At 40.4% G+C, this 27,945-nt stretch overlaps 1 protein-coding gene and 1 long non-coding RNA gene across 6 annotated transcripts in view; one reads left to right on the top strand and one right to left on the bottom strand.

Moving 5' to 3' along the window:
- Positions 1-6,994: 6,994 nt before the first annotated feature.
- Positions 6,995-27,945, top strand: part of KCNMB2 (potassium calcium-activated channel subfamily M regulatory beta subunit 2) — a 229,177-nt gene continuing 208,226 nt past the window's right edge. For 3 of the 5 annotated variants that reach the window (XM_088132602.1, XM_088132601.1, XM_088132603.1), the window contains exon 1: positions 6,995-7,559. The gene's annotated coding sequence lies outside the window, so the exon portion shown is untranslated. The remainder of the gene's footprint in view (positions 7,560-27,945) is intronic. The other 2 variants (XM_088132604.1, XM_088132605.1) reach the window with 2 other exon arrangements.
- On the bottom strand, positions 9,801-15,035 carry LOC148213538 (uncharacterized). Its single transcript, XR_015794476.1, has 3 exons — positions 14,724-15,035; positions 10,160-10,336; positions 9,801-10,046 (listed from the first exon to the last, which is right to left on the bottom strand). It is a non-coding gene; the product is annotated as an uncharacterized LOC148213538 (long non-coding RNA).

Here is a 27,945-nt window from a genome sequence, read left to right as displayed (position 1 = left end):
CTTTGGTCAGATTTGGTCTGCTTTGGTCAGATACTGACCCAAGCATTGTGTCCAGTTCTGCATATGACACTTTTAGAAGGATTCAGAGACAAGTTCCAAGAAGAGCAATCAGGACAATTGCAGGACAAGAAATTAAGCCCTATTATGAGAGATTGGTACAACACCTGATCAATTCCTGGGCTCAGAAGAATCAGACCTAGTTAGTACTTGAATGAGGGATCACCAAGGAATGGTATCTGGGAATGAGCTTGGGAGACAGGAAGAAGAGCCGCAGGCTAGGCAACCATCATGCAAAAGGTATCTCAGCCCACAGAAACAAAGGGGGTGTGGGAAGCATTTCAGAAGGGACCCTCCCTAGTTTTCTGGAGAGTAAAAGGAAAGGAGGGGAGAAATACTTTCAGGCTTGCAAGATTCTGTTAATGTAACCTAACAATAAAGATAGAGCTAGTATTCATTGTTGTGCTTCTTGTCTGGACTACCTTGAAGGGCTAACAGGCTAGACTGCATAGTTAAAAAACCAACCTTCCAGAAAAAGGTAATAGCAAATCACTTCTGGAAGGAAAGAGAAGATGAGGACAGCCATCAGCAAAGTGAATGGACTCATTACAGTAGCAATGGGGTTGCCATTGGAAGAGCTGAAAGATCAGGTTTAGGGACAGATCATCAAGGAGAAAAATCTATCTATGTGGTCGCTAGGAGTCGACAGTGACTTGATGGCAGATAACCATCATTAGATTTTTGTTTGGAAACCACCAAATTGGTATGACTGTTCTCAAACCTATTCACATGACATCTGATTGTTAAGGGCATTACAATAGATTTCTCTGCACATGTTTGGTTCCTATCTGTGAACCCTTCTTGTTGTCTGGCCTGGAAACTTGGGCAAGGGGATTGATAAGGCCGAACCATATTCCCCTCCGAGGCTGGAGCCAGCCTTGTTAACAACTTTACCAACCTTTAAAAAAGCAACAAGGGAAAGTGTCTGGAAAGGCATTAACATGTACAAGGGGCATCCTTTCACACCCTCTGCACACTATAATTTGAAATAATTGCAAGCTTTTAGCTTTCAGGCTTTAGAGCTCCTTGTGTTAGAACACATTAATATCTTACCCTTCTCTCTTCCTGCCCACCCTGCCCCCACCGTTTTTATTTTGGACCATTTTTTAAAAGTACTTTAACACTGATTTTATTTCTAAAAAGCTAATGAAAATGCAGCACACAGGGATGGCCTTATGTGTAGTGACAACTATGTGTAGTGACAACGGTCTATCCAGCAATACAGAATGAAAAAGAGATTTGAGGAAATGACACCTTTTTATATTACGAGATATTATCTTTCCATTATTTTGTGAAAATTAACTTTCATATGAGCCTAAAGCAATATTCATGGGTCTCCTTTTGTTTTTCCCCAAAGCTGGACATCTCTTTTTAAACAGTTGAATGAAAACTACAGTATCCAATTCTCTTTGAGTAAATCACTGACTCTTTCTTCCATATTACCATTAATAATGTCCTCTTGCTCTTTAAACTGCTGCTGTAGGGTCAACAGTGAATTAAACAACATATTATCCAATGTCAAAGTGGCAGAAGACCATTTCAGTTTAAGATAGTATCAGAAAATCACAGAATCTGGAGGTCAAACTACCACTGTTTTTTGTGCTAGGGAAGGCTTTTTCCTCTTCTGTAAAAGAGAAAACAAATTTGGACTAAAGAGGCTTAGGAAAACCCTAACCTCACCATGCACAGAGTGGTCCTGATCTTATCTGAGGTCCTGCATCCTTCCTTGTAAATAAAGATAACATAGAAAACCTGCTGGATGCAACATTTTTAACATAAAATGATGTGGACCTTCAAATCATAGATGAGGCCTTGAAGGTTTGCCTAGAGCAGTGTTGTCCAAACTTGACCACTTTAAGATGAGTGGACTTCAACTCCCAGAATTCCCCAGCCAGCATGGCTGGCTGGGGAATTCTGGGAGTTGAAGTCCACTCATCTTAAAGTGGCCAAGTTTGGACAACACTGGCCTAGAGAGTATCCAGAATTAGAGAATCACCAAGGCTTGTTTTACTGAAAGTCCATCAGGAAACAATCTCCCTACGAACATTGCAATTAAATTATTTTGGTTGGAATCATGGCCAGGAATAAAAGAAACTTCTCCCCATACTTACAATGCTGTTAAGACTGCAGCTATTATAATAAAATACATTATGCTCCAGCAGCTGGCATCATATCTGTTTTCTTGTTTTTATGTGCTCTATGTGTATGAAATTGTGGTTCCCATCAGAGAGCAATACTTCTGTTGTTCTGAGATTCTATTCCCAAAGAATAGAAGGGAAGCAGGGTCAGCTCTGTTTCAGTATTTCAAAAGCTGATTAAAATTAAATATTTTCCCCCTGGGATATATATATATATTTTAGCTCCAATGTTCATTTGAAGCAGTTCTTTAAAGTTTGACTGTGTTCTTTTTTAAAAAATAGTTTTTATTAAAAGATTTTACATGGATATAGTAATGAGAAATACATTCAAAGAAAGAAAGAAATGTGAATGTAAAGTAAATGTGAAAAAGGAAAAAGAAAAAGAAAAAAACAGAAAGAGGAAGATAGAAAAAATAAAAATAAAAGAACAGAACGCATGAAAGATATATATAGATGAAGAAGTGGCTTCCGATCTTCCTCTCGGCAGTTATACTTACAATTCTATATAAATACGATAAATAAATAATCCCCTCCTGTTTTGTGTGCTTTTATAGTTATTTTTACTTGTGATTGTTTTTATGTATTTATTCTAACTGTTGTATGCTGCCCAGGGTGAGATGGGTGGCTATATACTGTAAATATGATAAATAAAAATAAAGATATGGTCAAGCAAACAGAGCCATGAAAGATTGAAGATTTTCATTCCTAGGAGGCTGGACGTTTCTCCACCCAAGCAGCTCATGGATTCAAACTCTTTCTGACAATGCCAGTGACTATTGAAGGCTGGTAAGCTAAACTAACTTCTCCTCTCTCCAAGATGTCAGCAGAAAGATTTCAGCCTAGCGTTCAAGCATCTATTGAGTAAGAATAATCAGGGTTAGTTTGTGTCTAGTTCTTTCCCTTTCCAATATTAAAATTGGCTAATTTCATTCCCACTTCAGTGTAAGAATTATTTATTAAAAAAATGTTTTACAAAACCAGATAGATTTTTTTCCTAACAAACACAAACAATACCCAGATCTGCAGATGCCCAGACACGCCCTACACTTATATATGACCATTACCTGACCTTACACAATCACTGTGATGACAATGCGTGAGGAATAAGTGTGGCAGCATCAGACCATTTCCTAAGAAAACCAAGATGGAAATGGAAAAGGACAGTTTTTCCATGCACTTTGGAAAGTACAAAAGTGTTTCTTTTTCAAAGAAGAAAATAAGAAGCCACTGTAAAGATGGCAAGGCTGCATTCATTACATGCAAAAGAAATGAAACCATATTTATTTATCTTTCCTCCTGGTGAAACCTACTGCTTTTTAGAGAGGAGTCCCCAACATGTATTCAAAGCCCAAGTACAGTCTTTGCATCCCCCTATCACATGCCTTGTGATCTAAACGTTTTCAATGTTTTCAAATGTTAGATGGAAGGATCTTCAGTCACTTGAGACCACTCTTACGTTCTAAAGTGGAACATCAGTACGGTCATACTTGGTCCTACTAATTCAGTAAGAGCTTGGCCTAAGCCACAGGGTGAGGCGCTACCAAAGACTCTTGCTCAGTTCAGATGTACCGGAGAGTTGGCTGCATCATGGGTGATATTTTAATATTTGATCACTTGGTTCATTCAAATTCATTTGCCTTGGAGTCTTTAAAAAAAAATAATAATAAATTCGACATCGCCATAACTCAGTCATGGTTCCCAGAAGTTAACATAGGTATAATCCCATTTAAAACAGACATGATATATTATAATAAATAAAGCATCCATGGTAAATACAGTAAATAATCACAGGAATAATAAGCCAATTAATGGCATATAACAACTTCCATCAATCATTTTTAAACACTTTACCACTTACATCCAACACAGATGGTATTATCTCAGTCCAGAAATGCTCATTGGAAAAGCTTGGGTTTAAGCATTTTTTCTAAATCAAATCAAGAATGAAGAACGTCGAATTTCATCTGAGAGGCTGTTCCAAAGAATGGGGGTGGTCAGTGAAAAGCAGTCCCTGTGAGCTACAGCCCCCCTCACCACATAGAAGTGGGGTGTTACCAACTATTTCTCCTGAGATCACTATGCGTCTGGACAATTCTGGTTGGAGTAGGTGGACCTGAGGAAGCTTATGATGGTAGGACAATCTGCAATAAAATGTTGCAATGTGGGGCATGGAAGTCCATTCTTAACCATAGCGATGCTAGAAAGCATTGTGTAGAGAGTAAGGGAGACGACCTTCAGAGAAATATGCAAGAATGTTACACGTGCAAAGAATGCTGAAACATTTGCTCCCAAGAAGCAAGATGTTATTCAGAAGTGGCTCAGACAAACACCTCCCTGATTCACTGGGATATAAGAAGGAAGGGAGGAATAGCACGATCAGACTTGCAATATTCTGTTATTATAGCCGATCTCACTCAAGACAGTTTTAGTCTTTCTGTGGAGTTGATTTCCTGAACTGGTCTACCTAGTGAGGCTGACGCATTGTGACATCACAATCTGAGCTCCACCCTTTTGTACTTTCATCACAACATCTCCTGCAAGGATGTAAGGGGCAAAGTTGGAGTTCCAACATTGTGATTTATGTTTCATCACTTCCCCCTCTACTTGCCTTTGAATGTCTATGTGAAGGCACTTTGCAATGTTTCATGCCATGCCTTTTCCCAATATATACTGCTCCATCCCACATTTAATTATGCATGGTTCTTATCAAACTGATTTTGCAATCTGCCTTACATGTTTGCATGTCATGAAGTACCCAGAACTACTAGATACTCCCTCTTTTGCATGATTTCATAAGGACTGATTACTATTCATTTATAACAGAGGTGCATAACCTGTGGCTTTAGGGCAGTAGTAGGCCTTCAGAAAGTCATGGATGAGGTCCACAGCTATCTCCAAAGATAGGATAATATTTCCTTCAAGTTGAATTCGACTCCTGATGATTTCTCCATATACACACACATACACATGCGCATGCATGCATGCACACACACCCACACATGCAATAGTAAGGAAGTACTTTGTCATGTTTTCTGGCTTCCAAGCTGTCAGATTTCCTGATGGTCTCCCATTGTCAGCCCTGCAAAGTAGTCCAGACCAGGAAACCAAGTTTATCTCATAAGCCCATTGTTTAGGCTGTGACTCTTCCTCCTGTCTCTCAAGGTTATTTTCACACCCATCCACTAGGCAGGTCCAACTCTGCTTATCTTTTGAAATCAGACAAGGTCATCTGGGAAATACCATATAGGTGGGTGGGACCTCTAAGTTGTTACTAGATTTCAACTATCAATGTGAAAGAGGGAGAAAACAATTACGTATATTACTGGAAAGGAATAATATTACCTATTTTTAATTATAGCAAATGTGATATGTAAATAAAGTGAAATTTAGTATTTGGCCTGGCAAAACTGCTAATTTTTGCAGCACGACCCCTAAAAAGTCATTCAAAATCCAAAAGCAGATCTTAACCGTAAAAATTGCTCACTCAAGGTTTATAGGATCAGAAATAATGACCTGCCCTCATTCTTTGTCAGGCAAACAATAAAAAAGTTAATGGCCTGTTGATGCTTTTCAGGGAACAGGGAATGTGTGTATATGAGCTGATTCTTAAAGATGTATGGATTATGAAAATAAAATGTTGTAAATGGAGTTTCTGAGGATACGGCAGTTATTAGAAGTTTGAGAGAGGTAATGCACCTTACCAGCAGGTAAGAGAGGGCTGATAGAGGTGATCCTGTGATGTTCTCCACCCCCAAAATGAGGAGAGGAACATTAGCTTGAGATAAAGAAACTCAGCATTGTGTAGAGCAAGAAAGGCTACATTAATACTTAACATTAATACTTAACATTACTTAAAAAGAAAGCCAGTTTGGTCTAGCGGTGAAGGCACCAGGCTAGCAACCAGGAGACTCTGAATTCTAGTCCCACCTTAGGCATGAAAGCCGGCAGGGTGACTTTGGGCCAGTCCCTCTCTCTCAGCCCAATTCATCTCACAGGGTTGTTGTTGTGCGGAAAATAGGAGGAGGAAGGAGTGTTAGGTATGTTCACCACCTTGAGTTATTTATAAAAAATCATAAAAGCAAGATAAAAAAAAACTAAACAACCAAAAAGCATTTAACCAAGCTGTGTAAAACCATGCTATATCCATTCACATAGCATGTTAAGCTTGGTGACTTGGTTAGGCTTTTGTGTGGTGTGATCCCAGCTTGTTTCATTACCGTATGGTTCGACATTGTGCAAACTCAGAAAGAAATGCAATCCAGTAAACCAGGTTAAATGTATTGTGTGCAAGTAATGAAACAGATGGATGGAACTAAAGTCTAGCAAGCACGGCAGGAGCCAATATTCGATTAATTTGCTGCTCATAGGAAGATGATAGTGATCTGGCTCCTCTGAGTTCCACTTGTGGATCTGTAAATATAATACCTGCTCTGCAAAAATATAATATAAATATAATATTTGCGCTTCAAAAAACCACCGGCCACTAGCTAAGGACAGAGAGCTAAGGAGTTTGCTTCAACTCTTTGCTACCATCTCTGGTTTGCAGATATGAAAGCCTTATAATATCTAGCATTACAAACCTCCCAAAGTCCTCAGCCCAAGGAAATCCACCTTGGCTAAAGGTTTTCCCTAAGACGCTGCTCGGAGGGAAGCAGAGCAGGTGGTCAAAGGTGTTCCAGGAAAATGCCTTCCTCTTTGGTTTTCCAAGGCAAGCCCTCATTTTCCATTTCTCTTTCCTCTTTTCTCCGATCTTCCAATTCCGGGCTCCCGGCTGCATGCTGGAAACCGACCGGTAACCCGGCATTTGCGACCGAGGAGCAACAGGCGGAGACAGCTTTTCGCATCTGCCTGCACTTCGGGCGTCCCGCTTAAGCCTGGTTTGGTTCGGCTTTCTTTGGTTCTCGGAAAAAGCCGTTTCCAGGCACGCAGACACCCTCTCCCGCCCCCCATCTTCGTGCTTCCAAACTATTTCAGACATTTTGAGCGGGGTGGGTCGGTCTAAAGAGAGACGGAGTTAGCGGGGTTAGTGGCACGGAGGGCTGGAAAAGGACAAGGACCGCGGCCACAGCTGATGGCGGAGCAGAGAATTCCGCCGTAGTGAAAACTGGGGGTGGGGGGATTGCGCTCAGGTGTCTCCCCCCCCCCCCCGCCGCCGCCTTTTCTTTCTCTCCCTCCCGTGTGCGTGTGGCTTTTCCAAGAAAGGAGGATGTGACCAGGCTCCGAGGTAGGACTGGCGTTGGGAAAACAAAGGCGTCTCGGCTGCAGGCTTCTGAGAGGCGCGGGCAGGCACGCCAAATGCCAGACCGGGTGGAGAACGGCGGGGGAGCCGAACGGTTGGCGCTGGTCGTGAAAAGAAAACCGCCGGTAATATTTCCTGGGGGGCTTACTAACGGGACCCTTCTGCCTTGAGGAGTGCTGCTAGGGCTGGACTGCGACAATCCGGGCTGGAGGCCGAGGTGGACGTTGTCCCGGGTCTCCTGGCCGCCCCCTGGTGGCCAACCAGGGTTCTGCAGGCCCCACGCGGGAGCCCTAATCTTGAGCTCAAATCGGGACATGGGAATGAAGCGTGGGGGGTCGGGTGGGGAGCAGACCCAAACGGGCGATTGCTTGGAAAGCTTGTCCACACACCGCATTGGCCAGAGAGTTTGGGGGAAGAAGTAAGGACAAAGGTGAGGTCACATGGAGAAGTGTATCCTCCGTCAGGGCAGCCCACTTGTTTCTCAGCTTAGGTTAGGAGCTGAGCCTGGAGGAATGGAAAGCTTGTGGGAAAAGAGCAAAGGGGGCCGGGATGGGCGGGAGGGTGTTGAGGGTCTTCAGATCCCAGGTGTACCTCCTCACCTGCATATCCTGTTGTCACATCATCACTTGAAACAGAGAAATCAGAGCATGGAGAGCAGGAGAGGAATGTTGGGGTCTCTTGATTTAGCTTGGTGACCAAGCTATTTGAATTACAAATTGCATTGAGAAGAGGAATTTATGTAATGACAGGTTTTGGTCAATGTCCAGCTGATAGGAATATGTTATTCAAACTAAATGTATTCGCCAGCCATCCCCTTTTCTCCCTCTTCCTCCTCTTCCTTTCAGCCTTGGATAGACCCAATATCTTTTAGCCATGATCTTAACCCCTTTCTGTTTTCAATCATAGTACTTAACTTATAAATCAATTCACTGTGAATCAAAAAGACTGCCTCTGACCATGTGCAGTAGGACTTTGATACCAACAGCTTTTGTGAGAGGAAGACAACCCTACATTTTAGGACACCACCATCACTGCCAGGAAAATGAGAGAAGAAAACTCACCCCCCTTCAATACTGTATTTTCAGTGAATCTAACATGACCTTCCCAGTCTAAAGTAAATTATTTAGGGGGGGAAACTAGTATTCCATTTAGGTAAATACAGTAAATGATTACTCCTGCAAATCAGGTGTCTTTCCAACAATATTTTAATCACAAATATTGATTGTGATTAAAATATTGTTAATCACAGTCTTCTGTCTGTTAGTCTCCCTGGCTGTTTTCTTTGATACTTTTGAGCCACAACAAAATGGAAAGACATTGGAAGTGGCCGTATGCCAAGTTAATCTACTTACCAACATCTTGGATCTTCCATGAAGATGCCAAGAGATGAACTTGCTTGTGAATCATGTACTGTACAATTGACCTACTGATTTTCTGCAAGGAAGGCAGGGTCTTTTCTCTTCAGGTTTTAAAAAAGGATCAGATCAGAAATGAGTGAGAGCTTGGGGAGTCAGCTGGTAAAGATAGGTGATAAAGTGGGTCCTTGACTACAGTTGTGTGTGTAGTTTCTAAGGATAGTAGCACAGGTCAAGCTTCTCTAACCTAGCTTACTCCAGATGTATTGGAAAACAGCCACCAGGCTGGCTGGGAATTCTGAGAGTTGTAGTCCCAACACATCAGAAGGGCCCCAACCTTAGGAAGGCAGATGTAGATGGACAAGTCCCATTTTATTTTCATGCCACCCATCCTATAAGGAGCTCATGGGTTGCACCCCTATTTTATCCTCAGAGCAACTCTGTAAAGTATGTTGGGCTCAGATGTTATAACCTGTCCAGGATCAACCACTGAAGCTAATAGCTGAGCGAAGGATCCAATATTGGTGGTAATCAGGCAGATATTCCATCCCCTGGTTCTTTATGTATTACAAGTTAGCCAGCATGAAAGAAAGGGCCAATTTGATCTGATTGTCAAGGGTCAGTCTGTGCAAAAGGGCACATTCCAACCCATAACCGTTGAAACCTATGGTCAACACTGGAGACTGACTTTCTGAATTTCAGTCCATTTTCACTCCCTTTCAGGAAGAAACCATGCACTTTGTCCAAACTTGTCCCCTAGCAAAATATGAGTTGCCAGACACAAAAGAACACAAGCATCATGCATTTTTTTACTTGATGCATGATTTTGCATTAACAAATCAATGTCCAGCTGTCACAAACTGGGCTATGTCTCACAATCAGTATTTGTATGGATCTGCTTCTTTGGAATTGAGGCAGCAAGTTTAAATCTTTCTTGTTGTTTATTGATTCTTTTTCAGCGAAGAAAGAAATAAAAACAAAAGGGTAACAAGAAAACTGTAGGAGATTAAAAGGAGATGGTTGCATATTGTTAGACTATTTAGAATCTCATCCCCCCAAATTCAGCTTTGTATGGCAGTGATGGGAGCAGGTCTAGATGATGTATTCTACCAGCTTCAGCCAGCATCTCCAGTGACCAGGGATGTTGGAAGTTGGAATGCCTTTGGAAAGTGTGATTCCACTACATCTGGAGGACTTCATAAGTGCCAAGTAATGAATCAAAGAACTTGGTAGGAATGCAATGAAAATATTTTCTGCCTGTAGAAAGAAGCAGAAATGGGAACAACAATTGACACACAGTGAAAGGGAAAGCATCTTTTATCCTGCTAGGTTCTAAAACAGATCTTACCTGGGAATAAAGTAAAACTTACATTTGAGTAAAAGATGTAGAAGAGTGCTCTTTCCAGTCTGATGAACTGGATTGTGAGACACAAAAGCTCGTGTAACTATGTTTTTGTTAATAGGTGTCACAGGACTGTTCATTGATGCTTCAGAAAACTCTTCTTGAGCAGGTTGTGTAAGGCAAAAAGTTCCCAGTTCCGGGTAGCCTGTTAGAAGGATTGCTTTCATCAAAATTTCATTAAGTAAAATATTGCCATTCTAGGAACAATCCCCCATAACTTGATTTCACACATTATAACTAAAGTATCTTTTAAGGGGAATTTCATTGCACTGGAGTATGCTCTAAGTATAATTTGTTAGATAACAATGCAAGAGTGTCACTTTTATGATCAAATGGAAATATTCATTAGAAGAATAAATGTCATAATAACACCACTAAGCCTGGTATGTAAGAACTGTTCTTCTCCAACTCCATAATATTTAATGAAGTCAAAATGGTATATATGTAATATTGGATCAGTTCACAGATTTTCATAAGTACCCCACTGTAAATAGTAAGCTGTGATTTACAAATATTTTTCTTCCTTGGATCTATTACGTACGACAGTTCTTAAATGCATTATAATACTTTAGAATTTAACATCTCCCCACTTGTTGCCTTCGCATCCCTGTTCCCACTTGTGAACAGAGTTGTTTTTATAACATGGGATGTTCAAGGAAAAGGGGTTAATCATAAAGTGTCAACAGTGCAGCTTCAGTCACGAAAACAGAAGGCTGCCTGCCAAACAGAAAACCTCACATATTGTTTAACTTTGCCTTATGTAAGTTTTCCTTTTATCCTGATAATTTTAGTGTGGCTTACAAGCAGCTCTTGGTAGGAGGAAAAGGTTTCAGCTGGGAAAACAAAGAACCGAAGGAGGAGGGTGGGATTCTATAAATAAATAGCCTTGATTAGAGAGATCATGTTTCCAAATATTTAACAGCCTTCAAGTTTATTCTTTTAAAATTTTGCATATCTTATTAACGACATATATGTGGGGGAAAGGAAGACACGGATAAGTGTAAATAACATCGATTCTGCTAAATTAAGGGTAGATGTTTGCTCAGCTCTGGTTTAAACAAACCTATCTGAATCTCTGAGATCTAAAGAAGGTCATAAAAGAGATTTATAGTTGTTTTAATATAGGAGAGAGAACAGATAGAATATTTTCTTACTCATCATGTTAGAATCACCTGACGAAATTAATTGGCACTAGCATCAGCCAGACAGAAAATCAAAATTCATCCCTGCTAGCATTTCCAGTGACTGATTGGGAACAGCCCCCAAATTTCTATTAGGCCCTGAGCTTGCATATCTGTACTCCCAGGATGGATATGACTGATTGCTGCATGCAGTAAGGAAAAAGTAGAGCAGTGTTGTCCAAACTTGGCCACTTTAAGATGAGTGGACTTCAACTCCCAGAATTCCCCAGCCAGCTGGGGAATTCTGGGAGTTGAAGTCCACTCATCTTAAAGTGGCCAAGTTTGGACAACACTGAAGTAGAGCCTGCGGAAATGTAGTCTCAGGAGTGGGCTGGAAGAGCCAACAAAATGAGACTTTCTATTGTTGGCTCTAATGCTACTATGGGCTGCTTTGCTAGATGATGATAAGCTATCGCTCACATCATCTCTCTCCATGGGTCATGCTGGCTGGGCTGCTGGGAATTGTAGTTCTGCAACATCTGGTGGCTCAGAGAGCACCCACACTTTTAATTATTATGCTGAGGGTTATTCTTAAGTATATTACAGACTTTGGGGTAGGTAAGTAGGTCGGTAGGTAGATAGGTAGGTAGGTAAGTACGTAGGTAGGTAGGTGGGTAGGTAGATGATAGATAATCAATGTACAGTTTCTCTATTGTTATCACTTGGAAATTATTTGAAAAATTGTTCTGGAAATAATTATGGATATTGTAGACCATTCCTGCCTTGTAAGTAACAATCAGATCTTGCTGCCTTGATCTGCTTTCCAGAATCTTATTACTTCAGGGCACTAATGGAATTCTGTACATGCAAAAATCCTTTATAAAGAACATGTGGTTGTACAGGATTGTGTAGCTATGGAGGCACGTAGATTTTGAGCTACTATCAGCTAACCTGTATTAAACCTGTTGCATCTGCAGAAGAAATCTAGATTTCTTTTCCGAACTTCCGTTACTGTGAACATAGTGCTATACAAAAGAGAACAAGTCCCCGCCCCAAGGGAGTTGCACTTTAAAATGTGACATAAGGAAGAGAGCACAGGCTTTGTTGATTTTATTCTCCCCCATCCCTGCTAAGAGTTTATCACATTTGCTTCCTCCATTTCTTTAGAAAATTTGCTAGGAGAAAATTTGCCAAAAAATGCAGAGAAATATGTAACTTCTTCAGAAATCACAAGACATTCTGTCTGCTTCATTTGAGTGTAACCCCCTCCATTTCTTCTGATGTTTTCCACAACAGAAGTAATCTTCTGGATTATATAATGGGAGCAAGATAAACTTGTTTTTTGATTTACTTATTTAGTTATCAATATTATGCATCTGTATATGTGGCACTTTGCAGAACAAAAGAGGTCAGACATCCACCAGAAGAAACTTGCAATGTAAAATTCAGCACAGAAGAAAGTAATGAAAGTGGATTCAAGGGTAAACTGAAAAGCAAGATGTAATTGCTTTCTAAGTTTAAAGGCAAAGAATCTTTTGGGGTGTTCTCCATTCCTGGTGACTTAATGAGCAAGTCTGTGTAGTTTTCTTGGCAACAGTACAAAACTGTTCAGCTGCCTTCTGTCACTATGTTTCTCAAGAACTGTTGTACTTCCTCCCATCCAAGCAATAACCACACCTAACTGTGCTTCACTTTTCAAGAATAGCCAAGGTCTGGTAGTTGATGCTAAGGCATTCGTCCTTGCAGACTGAATTGACTAGCAAGGAACAAAAAACAAAACTCTGAAGAAATTTGGGTTTTGAGGAAGGATTTGAAGACAGTAAAAGAAGTGGGTTCATATGGATCATTTGAAAAATGGCTCCAAGCCTATGGAGGAACAAGAAAGAAAGAGAAGACCGTCAGGTACCGGAGACTGGTACTGTAAAGCTTGTGGAATTAAGATAACAAGAAGGGATTATTCTCTAAGCTAAGGCCATCTAGATGGGCTGGGGCCGCAATGGTCTGAATTCCTAGTCAGCATGGCCAAAGGCATTAATATGTGCCAATAAATTCAAGTAATTTTGAAGAGCCTAACCATTTTAAGAGAGCCAGTTTGGTGTAGTGGTCAAAGTTGCCAGGCTAGAAACTGGGAGAGTATAAATTCTTGTCCCGCCTTAGGCACGAGGCCAACTGGATGACTTTGGGCCAGTTCCTCTCTCTGAAGGCAACAGCAAACACTTCCAAAAATACTGCCAAGAAAACTGCATGGACTCAACCAGGCAATTGCCAGGAGTCAAGAGTGACTTGAAGGCATACACACACACACACACACACACACACACCCTCCAGATTAAATGAGACAAGATCTAGGCTGCAATCCTATAGAGGCTTACTTGGGAATAAGCCCAGTTGTTCCATTGCCCCTTGGTCCCAAATCCCTTCTCATGTTTCTGTTAAGCAATGGAATTGATGAGAGATGCTTTTCATTTATCAGGGTGATGGTAAAAACAAAACAAAAATCTATTGAAAAAGGCAAAGTCAGGCAAAGCGTTCTTGTAAATTTAGTCTGTTAATCAAGGTCACTATTTGCCATCCATAATCCTAGTCCTAGTTTTGGGTACCATTCCCTTGATTGTGGTAAAGTAGGAGTGGGTAAGTTGGTTCCCTGACCCCCAGTGGTAAAGACTACAGAAGACCAGGTAGCAATATTGTGGTGCCATGGAAGGGGACAGGAAGATTTTTGGTTTGAAGAATAGTGGGGTTTGCTTTAATTTCTGGCTAAAAATGGTGAGGGGAATACAGTTCTGTTATTTGTTGGTTTGCAATACAATCCTGGGAAGCTTCAGAGAAAGAAAGAGAGAGATGCCAGCCCCTGTCCACATAGATAAGCTAGAAAATTGGACTCTCATATTTATACATTTGTATAAATGTATGAGCAGATTTTTTTTCCATTCTGCATTTATGGTTTTGTTCAGCTCAGAAGTCTGCAGGGTACTGTAGGTATCTGCAGAATAGCAGGAGAGGAAACAAGAATTATTAGCAGAAGTAAATCTGATTAATTTTCCAGCTCTTTGTTTTTTTTTAATGTTTATGGTTTAACATCTGTGCAAGATATACAGTAAGATGCTTGTTTTCATTGTATGGCAATGGGGGATATAATATAGCCCTTCACAGTCTAGGGTGCAGCCAGCTTTCTTTGACTAACGCATAAAAGGCAGCACTGCTTTTTCCTATGAGTCGGGTGGAGGGAGTCTGGCATTTGTAAAGCAATGAAAATGTATCTTAAAAAAACTAGTACATTCCTTTGCAGGAGAAAAAAAAAAGCTATCGAAATGTCAAGCTGTTTTGATTTTGTATCCCAAATAAGGAAGATGTTTATACTGTCAGAAGATGGGATGAATTTAACTTTGATTTACACTTTTTATGACTTACCCTAAAGCTAAAAGGAAATGTAAAATCAAATCCTTCCAGCCTGCTTCCTTTAATGCACTGCGTAAGATTAAGTTGTTTGTAAATCCATAAAGTGGCTGGGGAAAATCATACACTCAATCGATGATCCTACAGTACTTTTCCAGTACAGTTGGGCTCCGGGTGCTGTAGTCTCCATCCAGGAAGTCCATTGCCCATCCTGATTAAAGATAAGGATTTAAATTAAGTGTGACTGGTGAGGAATCCTTTAAAACTACTCAAAACAGTACCAATCTCTTCCTCACCAAACTTCCATTGTGGGTACAAGCAATCTATACAAAGAGCTTTGACTAGGCAGCAACACTGTTTCTGGAATGTTTTGTGTTTCAACCAATATATATGGTCTCTTGTTTCATTGTTCTAGGTTGGCTTGGGTCTCCAAGCTTGCCCCCACCTCTGGTAAAATTAATAGTTCTTCTACATATCTCATCTACTCAAGCCTCTGAAGTTTACCTGACTTGGTTCACACAATGTTCTAGCATAGGCTAAAGTGGAATTACACATGCTGTGATAATCTATCCTTTGCCTTGGTGTGTATAAGTGTGTGTGTGTGTTTGTATATGTTTGTGTGTGTTTGTATATATGTATGTCTGTGTCTTCACGTCAGTTTTGACTCCTGGCAACTGCCTGGACAAGTCCCTGATGTTTTCTTGGCAATATTTCAGAAATGGTTTGCCATTGCCTCCTTCCTGGGGCTGAGAGAGAGGGACTGGCCCATGGTCACGCAGCTGGCTTTGTGCCTAAGATGGGACTAGAACTCAAGGTCTCCTGGTTTCTAGCATGGTGCTTTAACCATACTGGCTCATGTCAACTAAGCAATCATGCGAAGTCACAATATGGCCATAGCATGTTATATGAATACAGCCATTATATTATGTTAACCCAGGCTCAGTACACTGTGTGAAGTCGTTTAAAAATCCACGAAAGGTAGATATGAAGGAATTCTATTATTCTTGAAAGACTCTGATTCATGTATTGTCGAAGGCTTTCACGGCCGGCATACGATGGCTGGTGTGGGTCTTCCGGGCTGTGTGGCCGTGGTCTTGAAGTCTTGTTTCCTAACGTTTCGCCAGCACCTGTGACCGGCATCTCAGAGTGCAGGAGCACAGACAGGAGCAGTTCTCTCTGTGCCCGAAGATGCCGGTGCACTCTCTGTGCACTCTGAAGATGCCGGTCACAGGTGCTGGCGAAACGTTAGGAAACAAGACTTCAAGACCACGGCCACACAGCCCGGAAGACCCACACCAGCCACTCTGATTCATGTTAGCTCTTTGAGTTAGGCAAGGTCACGAAATAAAAGTAGAAGGGATTTTAGGAATATTTCTTATTGTTGTAGGGTAGAATAACAAAATCTTGAAAGTCTGTCAGGGTTTCTTTGTGCCTGATTGTATAGCAAATAAAATCAAGGCAGGTTTATTTTGAATTTCTTTCTCACACTTTCCTCTTTCTCAGGACTATGTGATCTTTTCTGAAAATACCTCCTTAACAGTTTGCTCATTCCTTCCTCATTCCCAAGGCCAGTTCTACAGTCCTGCACAGTAGATAAGTACATATTATATGAGAATGTATGAGAACCAACACTGATAACTTTATTCATCATGGCAATGTGCTTGATGGTTAATGTTTAAACATTTAGGCGCAATCCTTATTTGCCTTGTACCTTTAATCATGTAGATAGTTGAATTCACATTGCCCTTCCTTCCTTCCTTCCTTCCTTCCTTCCTTCCTTCCTTCCTTCCTTCCTTCCTTCCTTCCTTCCTTCCTTCCTTCCTTCCTTCCTTCCTTCCTTCCTTCCTTCCTGATAGCTCTTCATTTTTAAACACAACAGGATTTTCCCTATCCTACCAATACCTGTTAAATATGGCCAGTGCAGCTAAGTTAGAACTTTATTCGTATTCATGTCTGTCAAAATTCAGAGATATTGTAAATGAGAAGGGGGTGGGGAGAGATTCTAAAACTTTGCCTTGGAGAGAAAATGAAATAGTGGGATTTACCATTTCCTATCTCTGTCTCTGACCTACAAGCACAACCAGTTGCAGTTCTTCCTTCTTGCATTTTTCATGGCTTCATTGCCCCTCCCGAGGGGCAATGAAGCCATGAAAAATGCAAGAAGGAAGAAGTAGAGCTGGTGTGGATTTCAGGAGAGCCTATACTGATGTTGAATTCCCCCCTCCCATCTATTCATGCTATACGAGCCCTTAGCAATGTGCCCTTCCCAGAAAGACCAGGAATGGACCGCAGTTAGCGTCTCCTGACAGGGATCTTATTTTCTTATGACTCAGTGTACAGCTGCAAAAAGCAACAAGTTCTAGTTCACAGGTGGGCAGCTTGTAGCCCTAAGGCCATATTCAGCCCTCCAACTAATTTCACATGGCTCTTAGCCTCAAGAGTTCAACACATACACACACCCCCAATGGAAGAGAATTGCTCAGACCTCTGACAGGATGTATCAGCATCTGCCCTGTCACTGGCTGTTGGGAAGCAGAGAAGAGGAGATCAGAACGAAGAAACTTTATGGAAAATGTGCATCCTATCTACTTTGGATTCTGTTCCTCTCACCCTCACCCTCTGTGGGTTTCTCTTGGGAATAATATAATGTCAACCACCTCAATGTACTTCATGGCTGCATTTTCCCTTAGTTAAAAAAAACCAGTGGTCTGCATGGACAAAATAAATTAAGCTTAATTTTAACCTCAGTTGGGTTGTTTAATTTTTTGTTTGTTTGTTTAAGGCTTAACATCCAGTGGAAACCCAACCTGTTTAGTTAGGTTAGGGTTCAGTACATTATGCACACCCAGAAAATGGATTAACTAGATTAACAAGTAACTAGATTAAGAGTGCTATGTAAACTCAGCCCAGGGATTGCCCATAGACAAGAGTGTGGCCAGAGATCTGTCTTAGTATCTGTCAGAATTCCTCCAAATTTAATTTAAATAAATAAACCCACAAACAAACAAATACAGTGGTACCTCGGGTCATGAACGCTTCTGTTCACAACTAATTCGGGTCATGAACAGCACTGTTCGCAAAATTTGGCTTCTGTTCACGAACTCCGCATCGGGTGATGAACAGGATCCGCGGCCATTTTCCCTGCTGACACACGTGGTCGTGGCTTCCTGTAGGGAGGAGGACTCTCCCTCCAAGCAATAACCACCTCCCCACCCGCCTTCCTGTCCTCCACGCCTCAAGCAAGGTTAACGTTCTCTCTCTTCATAGTGTACTGTACTTTGTGTCATATTTTTGTGGTTTAAAAAATATATATATATATATGGTTCAGAACGGATTAACCATATTTACATTGAACCTTATGGGAAAATTTGATTCGGGTCGCGACCAAAATCAGTTGGCGACCAAATTCGTAGGGGTCAGAATGGATTAACCGTATTTAGATTGAACCTTATGGGAAAATTTGATTTGGGTCGCGACCAATTCGGGTCGTGACCAGAGTCGCGGAACGAATTAAGTTCGTGACCTGAGGTACCACTGTAGTTGGGATGCTCTAAAGCACCAGCCTTTGCAAATTTCCTTTCCAAAATGGTTCCTATCTACTGGAATGGTAGATAGTATCCTGAGGTATCAGTTAACCTTTTGGTACATGGGGATTTTATGACTGACCATGTCTACCCTGGCAGCCATTTTGTGCAGAGATAAATGACTCTCAAAACACTCATTTTGTGAGTGTCTTTACCACATCCTCCCCAAATTTCAGGCATTCCCCTGGCCCACAAAAGTTGCCTCATGATTCCAACAGAAGAGAATATCTGTAGCTCAGGGTTGAACTGTGGAGTTCATGGGGCTCTCTGAGCTGGGTTGTTTACTTGCAGATGTTTTATTACCCAACTAGGTAACACCATCAGTGCACTAAGAACTCCACAGTGTCATGATACAAGCTCCCTCTTATGTACTTTATAAGGTCCCCATCACCTGCCGTACAGTGAGCTTCTCCTGCAAGGCTCAAGAATTTCACCAAATTCAAGACAACTGGAATATATTCTCGGAAAACATGATGAAGCCACTCAGTGGAGGTTCTGACTTGTGAAAATAATTTCTACAGTAAACCAATTTGACTCTGCCAGAAGTCCCTTGGAGTTGTCAGTCTCCTAGAGACCTTCCCCCTGCCCAGAGATGAAAACTGGTGGTCTATGGGCAAGTATCTGATTAGCAGGATTTTCAATGTCAGTCAAAATGCTGGAAGGAAAATGAACTTGTTTTCCTCCTTCCCTTTTTTGTGTTAAGGCTTATTCCTGGTGGATGAATATAATCCTTTCCTATCAGAAACCTGCATGAAGTCTTTTCCTTATACCTTTATATTAAAACACACAACAAGACTGGAAGCAATTAAGTACTATTATTAATTAAAATGAAGAGGCTCATACTTGCATAAGGGCACAATTGATGCTAGGATCAGTGGAACCCCAACTCCATATTACATAGTATCAATCAGGTTTGTCACTGAAGGATCCTGAGTTTCCATGTTCACCTTTGCTGGTGTCTCTAAGACAGACATCTCAAACCATGGCTAGTTGTAGGGAAAAGGTTTCCAGTGCACACAACTCTTTCATGTGCACATCTGTTCCTCTGTGATAGAATGAAACTATGACTCACTGCAGTTTGGGATGGAACCCAGCCTCTTCATTACTGAATCTCTATTTGAAAACAGTAGGTGTTCCGCCTTCTCCAACTGAGAGTCTATGATAAAATGATCTAGGATAGCAGTGACCTTCTAAATGTTGTTTAATTACAGTTATGTTTCCTGTTGGTCAAATTGGTTGGGGTTGCTGGTTGGTTTAGCAAAATCTGAAAAGTTGCATGTTCATTGCCTCTTGCCTAAGGAAATGTTGTGACTGGTCATTCCATTTTCCTGTTCATTTATCAGATTTCCTTCACATTATACCACTTTCTGGAATGGTGGAACTACTGTCTGAGTTGACACAAGGCTATTTATCAGGTCAGGTAAAAACCAAGCAGATTAGTTTGATTAGAGCTAACCCAATACATTTAGTTAGGAGGCTTAGCATAATGCGTGTGTGTGTGTGTGTGTGTATCAGAAATATACAAAATGGACAAGAAAAAACCATTTAAAAAAAATTAAGTGTTAACCAAAACATTGAACTTTGACCACATGGAATAATATTGATAAATCTTTCCATTTCCTCAAAAGAGAGGAAGTATATAAGCAGAGAAGGAACAATTAATCAGTCCAAGAGTAAGTCCGTGGCAGCACTATCTGTCCATCATAAAAGAGTAATTTCTTTTGCTGTTTCCCAGGTGCAGTAAATCCTTAGTGTTGGAGTTTTTCTTAATATGGTATAAAACACGGACACAAAGACTGTATTTGTTTTTCCCTCACAAAACTGTTTTACTGTACAAAACTAAACACCTATTCCTTACTTCTACACTTAATGCTAATTCTATGCTTGTTTCTATTTTCCTACCCATCTTATTCTGTCTTATACAACTATTTCTATTCTTATTTAATCTATACATTTCTATATCTATGTTCTATTTCTATGTTCCTATTCCTATGGTTCTAACACGATGTTTTCTTATCTTCACTATTTCTTAGCTCTTTGAATCTTTTCCCCCAGCTCTTCAGCAGTTGTAGCCAATCTCAGTCCATTTGCATGTGAAAACCCTTTTCACTTCTTTATAGACTTGTGAATGGGCATTTTTCTCCCCACTCCACCCCTCCCAGTGCTGTTTCTGAAGCTGGTTTGTAGAGCTCTGTACCTGGGCTATTGCACGCAGTGGGCTTGGCTTGGTTTGCAGGCTTGCAAACTCTGGTTGCGCTCCTTTCCTCCCCCCGTCTCTCAGCTCTGCCTCTCAGTGGTCTTGCAGCTCCAAGAATTGCAGTTTTCTCTTGTTGTCTGAAGACTACTGCTGAGGTTCTTGCCTTTGGGTTGGAGGTTTCTCTTTCCTGTGTCTCTGCTGTCTTCCTCTCTTGACACACACACACACTTGCTTTCCGTTCACTTTTTATAAAACAAACTCTCCAATTAAGGAGAGGGTGGGGCTGTTTTAACTTTCCTTCACAGGTAGCACCAAAACTTTGGATCCCTGGAGGGAAGAAATGCCTTGCTCACTCCAGGTGGTGAGTTCACTCTTCCATACGTAGATCTTCATGTATTGATAAATTCCAAGTTTTTCACATATAATTCAAAATAACATTCACATCTTTAAACCATTTTACTCTTCCCAAATCATTATTAATTTTAAACCAAAATTAAACAACAATAGGACAAACGTATATGAATAACTGTCATTTCCTACATCTGACACTTCTGGCATAATGAACTTGACAACCATCTCTTCAATAAATAATAATCTTTTGTTGAAGTGTCATTTTAAGAACATATTTCTATTTCTATTCCTATTTCTATTTCATAACTGTTATTTTTAAAGCCATTGATTTGTTAATACTGAGCATTCCAACTCTTTATTCTACAGCTCTTGCAAATAATTACTATCCATTTTAATATTCTTCACCTGTCTATAAAAAAAAATACTGCAAATTTAAAATCATTCAAAACACATTTTAGTGTTAATAGTAATTCACGAGTTTTAGATGCTGCTAATGGATCTGGAACAAATTGCAAAAGCAAAAGATGTTTTTATTGCATATATTCCCATTTTGCAATTTCAGGCAATTCATGTTCCTCTGGCAATAACTCAAATGGTTAAAAACTCGATTAGCAATAAGCTGATGCAAAGTATTAATACGCCTATTAGCCCATTAATTTTAAAAAAAGTCCCTGTTATTTTCAAATTGGGATAATTCCAAAGTGATCCAACCATTCTTGCTTTGTACTTCAGTCCTGCAAAACTTTGCTCTCTCTGCATTGCCAGACCATTGCCTACTTCACTCTCTCTCCTTTCCTTCCCAGTCAAATCTTTTCAATGTTTTCCTCTTCCTATGCAGACAAGAGATTTGGCTAAAGCATTTTGCCAGAAAAAAAAAAATTAATGCATGCAGCCTGCCAATTTTATTCTGATTCATGGCAGCTTACAGAAATTTAAAATGGTCCATGGTACAATGAAGGGTATATAGGAAACAAAACACTTTTGCAGCATTATAAACATTAACAATGAAATATTCACAATAACAATATTGAAGACTTTATAACACCATTATATCAAGATATAACAAACTTAAAACCATCCTGTAACAGTTCACAATCAACAGACAAGAAGTTATTTAGCAATCAAAGATCCTCTGGAATAGTTCAGTTTTATTGCTTTCCAGAAAGTAGTTACTGTGGGGCTAGTCTAATGTATCTAGGGAGGCTGTTCTATAATGTCCCTACTCTTTGGAAGATCTTACTCACAGAAGTGAGCCTACTCCTCCCCTGATGCTTAGGATGCAAGTTAAAACTCTGTTGTTATTCCAACAGGCATTTGAACCCTAGCTTGTCCTGATGACTTGTATATTTATTTGTTTGGACTTTACATTGTGGCTTTAACTGTTGTGTTGTTTGCTGCCCAGAGTCCTAGTTGATAGGGGTGGCTTATAAGCACAATAAATAAAAAAAGTTGATGCTGCAACTGAAAAATATTGCCTTCAGGCTTAAGGATCACTTATCTTACAAAAATGTTGGATTACCAGAAGCTCCTATGACACCTGTTCAGATAGGTCAGTTCTGGTTGAAGGAGGTGGACCTGAAGATACCTTGGTGGCAAGCCATGCAGATTTTTTATAGATTTGCACTTTGAATTGGCTTGGAAGTTCATACATAGTCAGTGCAGGGCTAGGTATAATGTGTTCCAGGTGGGCAACATCTACCAACATCTGGGCCATCACATCCTGTACAAATTGTAGCTTCCATGCAGACTTCAGAGGCAGCCCCATATATAGGACTATAATCTATACATATGGTGATGAGGGTTTGGATCACTGTTGCAATCCTCACATTCCAGGTAAGGCACTATTTCTTGATAATCCAAATTCTTTCTGTCTGCTCCCATTTATAATAAGGATTTACCTAGGAGCTCCATATATCCTTTGGAACATACAAGGAGCTCCTAATCAGAACCATAGTACTTTTTCCCTTCATTTCCTTGGAATCTCCAAATTAGTGTTAAAAGAGCATTTGAAGAACAAATTGATCAAGATCTACTTTTTTATTTTCTCTTTAGCTGATGATGGTTCTTCCTCTTTCTTCCTCCACTCTTTTTCTCCTTGTCTGTAATAATAGGGAGATTATTCTGTTCCACTAACTATCATTAAGCCTTCATTCACCCATTCCAATTCAATGAAAATTATATATCATGAAAATTGGTGTGTTAGAAGTAAACCATGAAAAGCAATGCAGATGCAAGCTTGAAATATCCAGCTGATCCTTGCAAGTATTCTGCAGTTACGTCATGCATTCCTCCCATATAGAAAATATGTAGGTTTGTGTTAGATAAAACTTCATGCTATTGTTGCTTGGAATTCCATTTTCTTCTTCAATAAAAAAACAGCCAAAATAATCCAAGCCACATTACCTAGAAAAACATACTTTTCATATACAATGTAGTTTGGATATTGCAAAAAGGGACATTCTTGCATCTATAATAAGAACCAAGGGCTATGCTCTTCCAAAACTGAGTATTTTGTTCCTTATATTGCTATATTACCCTGCCATCTCATCTTCTAGTTCTTATTATTGAGGTGAGTTATGAGTTCCTGGTTATAAAAGTTCTCAGGTTCTGAACTGGCTCTAGCCATCCATGCTGGTCATTGAACCCTTCAACATAAAATACTTTATGTTGCAGTGGGCACCTTTCTTGAAAAAAAGATTTACTCAGCTTCCCTAGCCCTAACTCAAGTTCCACTAACTCTAGAATCAAAGAATTGGATAAGACCTTGGAGATGTTCTAGTTCACCTCCCTGCCCCAGGCAGAGTTCCTCAGATCATCCCAGGTAAATCACTGTCCAACCTCCATAATAGAGTACCCACGACTCCATTGGCAGACTGTTCCACTGCTTAATAGTTCTCAGAGTCAAGAAATTCCTCCTTATTTCAAGCTTGGACCACTCTGTAAAGCTTCCATCCATTGATTATTCTCCTGCCCGTGGGCACTGTGGAGAAAAAATCCTCACCCTCTTCCCTGTGACAACCATTTCAAGTATAGAAAGACAGTTAACCTGTCTCCCCTTACCCTTCTCTTATTTAGATTAAACATGCCCGGTATTTCATAACTGTTTTTCATAGGATTTAGCCTCCAAGACCACCCAACATCTTGGTTGCATATTCAACCAAGCCCACTCTTGACAAGAAGGTTCCAGTTTTCAGTAACATTGTTTTGTCTGAATTTTGCTTAAAGCTGCAAGCAAAGCATATGTGGAAGATATGATGACCTGTTGACCAACGCACCTGCAGCTGTTAAGCTTATATATGCTTGAATCAGCATGAGGACTATAAATGAGTCTTCCCCCAGTTCCCAGGGTCTATGGGCAATGCTGCAAAAATGCTGCTACAGTAGGCTCCGTTGTTAACGATGAGTCATTTGTAACTGGGGACTATCTCTTTGTTGCCATCTAGTGGTCATCTGCAGTTTGCAATCCAGATATGGTAGCCCTAATCCAATTAATGGATTAGTGTAAAATGTATAACATACAAACATGCATTCTTTCTTTCTCTCTAGATATTAATATATTTTTTGCAGATAGGAGCTATCTTTGTACGGCAGAAACAATGTGTAAAGAGAAAAACTCTAAAACTGAGTATAACTTCTGTCAGAAAAAAGGCTGGTACTAGCATGAAATCCAAAGATAAACTTTTGGGGGGAAATAGTATGGTGATCAGAGAGCCTAAATTGCTTAAGTCTGCCTATAGCTAAGAACCTCTCTCCTCCCTTATGGAAGGAACTGTAAATACCCAAACAGCACAGGTCAGAATCAGAGGAGAAGGAGAAATGAACTGAGAGAAGAAGGATGTGATGAAAGCAGTGAGAATATCATCTGCAGGTACAGGAGGCATGTCACAAAGAGTAAGTCCTTTTAGACAAGGAAAGAAGATAGAAATGCAGAGTCCCTTCAATATCTATTACCCCTAATGGTTAAGAGACTTAAAGATGCAGAAAGTCAGTGCAAAAAGCTGAATTCCAGTGTTCTTATTACTTGTGAAAGGGACAAAAGAATCTTGCATTTTGCCCTACCCCTACCCCAATTAGCTGTGACTTCAATTTTGTATGTCTTTCTGTTCAGCATAACTGTGATGATGTGCACTCCTGGAGTCTCCTTAAGCAATATACATTCCTGCATAAATTGCATCACCAGGAACTTGCATGTATACAGGATTTCTACTTCAGATGTTACACTCAGCATGGCAACATCAGGAATAGGAGAATCTCTGTGACTTTGAGAGAAAGTAAGGGTCATTAACCATATCATTAACTGTACTTGCCCTATTTATATAAACATGGAAAATGTGACCAGAACAAGTAGCTCCAGTAATAGTGGCTTGCAACTTGCTAGCGGAAGTGGTCGTGAATGTATCATCTGACAACTTGAATAGGCACTTGTAGACTTCCATAGATCAACATATCAAGCTACCTTATCCTAAGCCAGATTGTGATCTATCTAATTCAAGTCTTCCCAAGCAGAAGGGATGCCCCTTGGGAGTGTGAAGAAATTCCAAAGAGGCATAAGAATGTGACATTTTGGGGAAAAATTAGCATCAAAAAAATAGAGTCTCCATTTATTCAATGGTTGAAAACCTGATTGCACTTGCCATTTAAGAGTGGATTGCCTATAGACGTAGACTTTGTATGGACTAGTATAATGAAATACAGGACTCCTTTTTACAAAATACAGTAAGTTAAAAAAAATGATAGTTACATAAAAGTATTGGAAATATATATACATTTGAATATTTGCATTAGATAAATATATACTGTATAGATCTGTAACTATTTACTGTTATGATATATTATGCTAAGTTTTTAAATTTTATTTCTTGTATTTTTGTCACTTGTATTTTTGTGTTTTGTTTTTGTTTTTTGTTATTAAAAAGCAGTAACATTTATTTAAACGATTAAAAAGCATTTAAAAAATAGAGTAGCTTTCAAGTTAAGTTCTAAAGGACTGAGAAGTGGGTGGGCTGAGGGGAAGGAGGAAGAAAAGATTGTGAAAATAAGTAAGTGTACAACAGGAAGATCAGAGCTGGGTGGTGAAGGGATCAATAACCAAATTGGCAATATCTAAATTGGCAATGTTAACTTCATAGCTTTAAAGCATGTGCAGAGTTCTCTATAGCCAAGCTTCAATACTAACAGCATTTAGTGAAATTGCAAGAGGAAGCAACTAACTACAGATGAGCCAGCTCCGATAATAGGGAAAACTCCTCCCGAAGAGATTAAGTCTGAGGCCTGATAAGAGGAGGGAGGACCCAGAACAAGGGTCTGCAGGGACTGACAAGGTATAAGAGTTAGGGGGAACTCCTTTAAATTAATGTAAGCAAACAAGGGCAGGGAATAGAGTTAATGTAAGCAAACAAGGGTGGGGAAATAATGTATTCTGCTAAAGTTTGTTTGACTGGCTGTAAAACTCATCTTCATTATAATGGTACTAAGATCTGCCTTTTTAAAAATACTATAAAAGGCTGTGGTTTTGTCTCCAAGGGTGTGCCACCCTGCTCTCTCCTAGTACATGGTGTGAGCACCCAGACTTTTGCTTGGCCAAATGAAAATCTGCTTAGAGAAGTCCCTGCTTGGTCTCTTATTTTGTGCTGTTGATTGATTTCAAGTTTTCTGGATAGCCATGAACCTTACCGTGAGATACGGGAAGATCAGAACAGATCTTTAGGAAGATGGCTGCAGTGGAGGCCTGATACATAATGGTGTGTATTTGCAAGACGATTGACAAATTTAACAGACATTTAGGTGGAGAAGTGGAAGGACTTCTAAAAAATCAAAATAGATATTGTAAGAAGAGAGCCATGGTAGCCTATGGTAGTCCAAAATCAGAAGGCATCCAGTAGCCCTATTCCGACTAACAAATTAATTTTTTTTAGTCTGATTAAAAAATCAAAACATGAGCGTGCCGAAAAGTTTGGGAGTCCCTGATTCAACTCGGTATCGTCTACAAATTGCAGTGGTTCAGATTAGAATCTTTTGCAGCCTTTCCTGGAGAAATGAGGAGCTGAAGCCAAGAATTTTTGCATGCAAAACTATGGCCTCACCTATTAGTTTGATGGGAAAGAAATTTCCATATATGTAACTATACTATATACCCACTGATGTAGGCCAATCTCTTGCACACTGTGAAGAGAAAAAAGCAGGAGTCCAATCTGGGAGTAGAAGAGGGTTAAATAGCCAACGATAAAATGCAATTTAAGGGCCAGCACCTAAATTGCAATGGGGAAAGTGAAAATGCAGTAAATCTATTCCCATAACATACCTGTAATATGCTTCCACTTGGAACGGAATGGCTAGTTTCATTTGCTGCATAAATGGCCTTGCATCTAAACGTAATAATGCCTTATTGCACTCATTCCTACATACATAAAATGCACATAAAACATATTTTCCTTTTATGCATCCTAAATATTTTACTTGCCTTTTCAACTGGTACTTTAAAAGTAGGTAAGCAAGAACAGTTGAATTACTTGTTCTTTTGTTTTCCAACTCAGTTCTGTCAGAAAACGACAGACACGGGTTCGGTTATCCAGTAGACAGAAGTTTTTATTGGGCACGTTTGCAAAGGTGGGTCCCTCCCGCAGCAATGGAGGAACCCCGAAGCAAGGTCTGACAGGTTTTTATACCCCCTATCTGTCCTCCCCCTCCTACGAGGGCTTGGCTCACAATCTCACCTTTTTTACCGCCCTGGAGCGCCGCTAATTAACCGCAAAACCGCAGACATTCCACTCAATCAGCGCAATACACATTCCAATCCCCACTTGACCCGACAGCCGCCCCCTGCCGTTTCTCTTCACTCTGGTGCGAACGTGCCTTTTGCCTGCAGTCTTTCCTCCCTCCTGCCATCCCTCTCCACTCTGGTGCGAGTGTGCCTTCTGCCCATCCTCCCTCCTGCCGTCCCCCCAAGGCTGCCCCATGGTGCACAGCGCTCTCCCTTAGCAAACATGGTTCGTTTGAGGCCCTCACTTCTCCCTGCCTTCTCACAATCCCCCCTTTTTCTTTTCACGCCTCTGTTGGGCCTCAAACCTGGCTAACAGGATTGCTCCCTCGTCCCGGACCCGGGGCT

This window comes from Python bivittatus, unplaced genomic scaffold (genome assembly GCF_059951505.1).
Source record: "Python bivittatus isolate LINGU-HERP-01145 unplaced genomic scaffold, Pbiv_v1 ctg000980_np1212, whole genome shotgun sequence".
In the NCBI taxonomy this organism is placed as follows: Eukaryota; Metazoa; Chordata; class Lepidosauria; order Squamata; family Pythonidae; genus Python; species Python bivittatus.
This window is presented reverse-complemented; position numbering and strand designations above follow the sequence as displayed.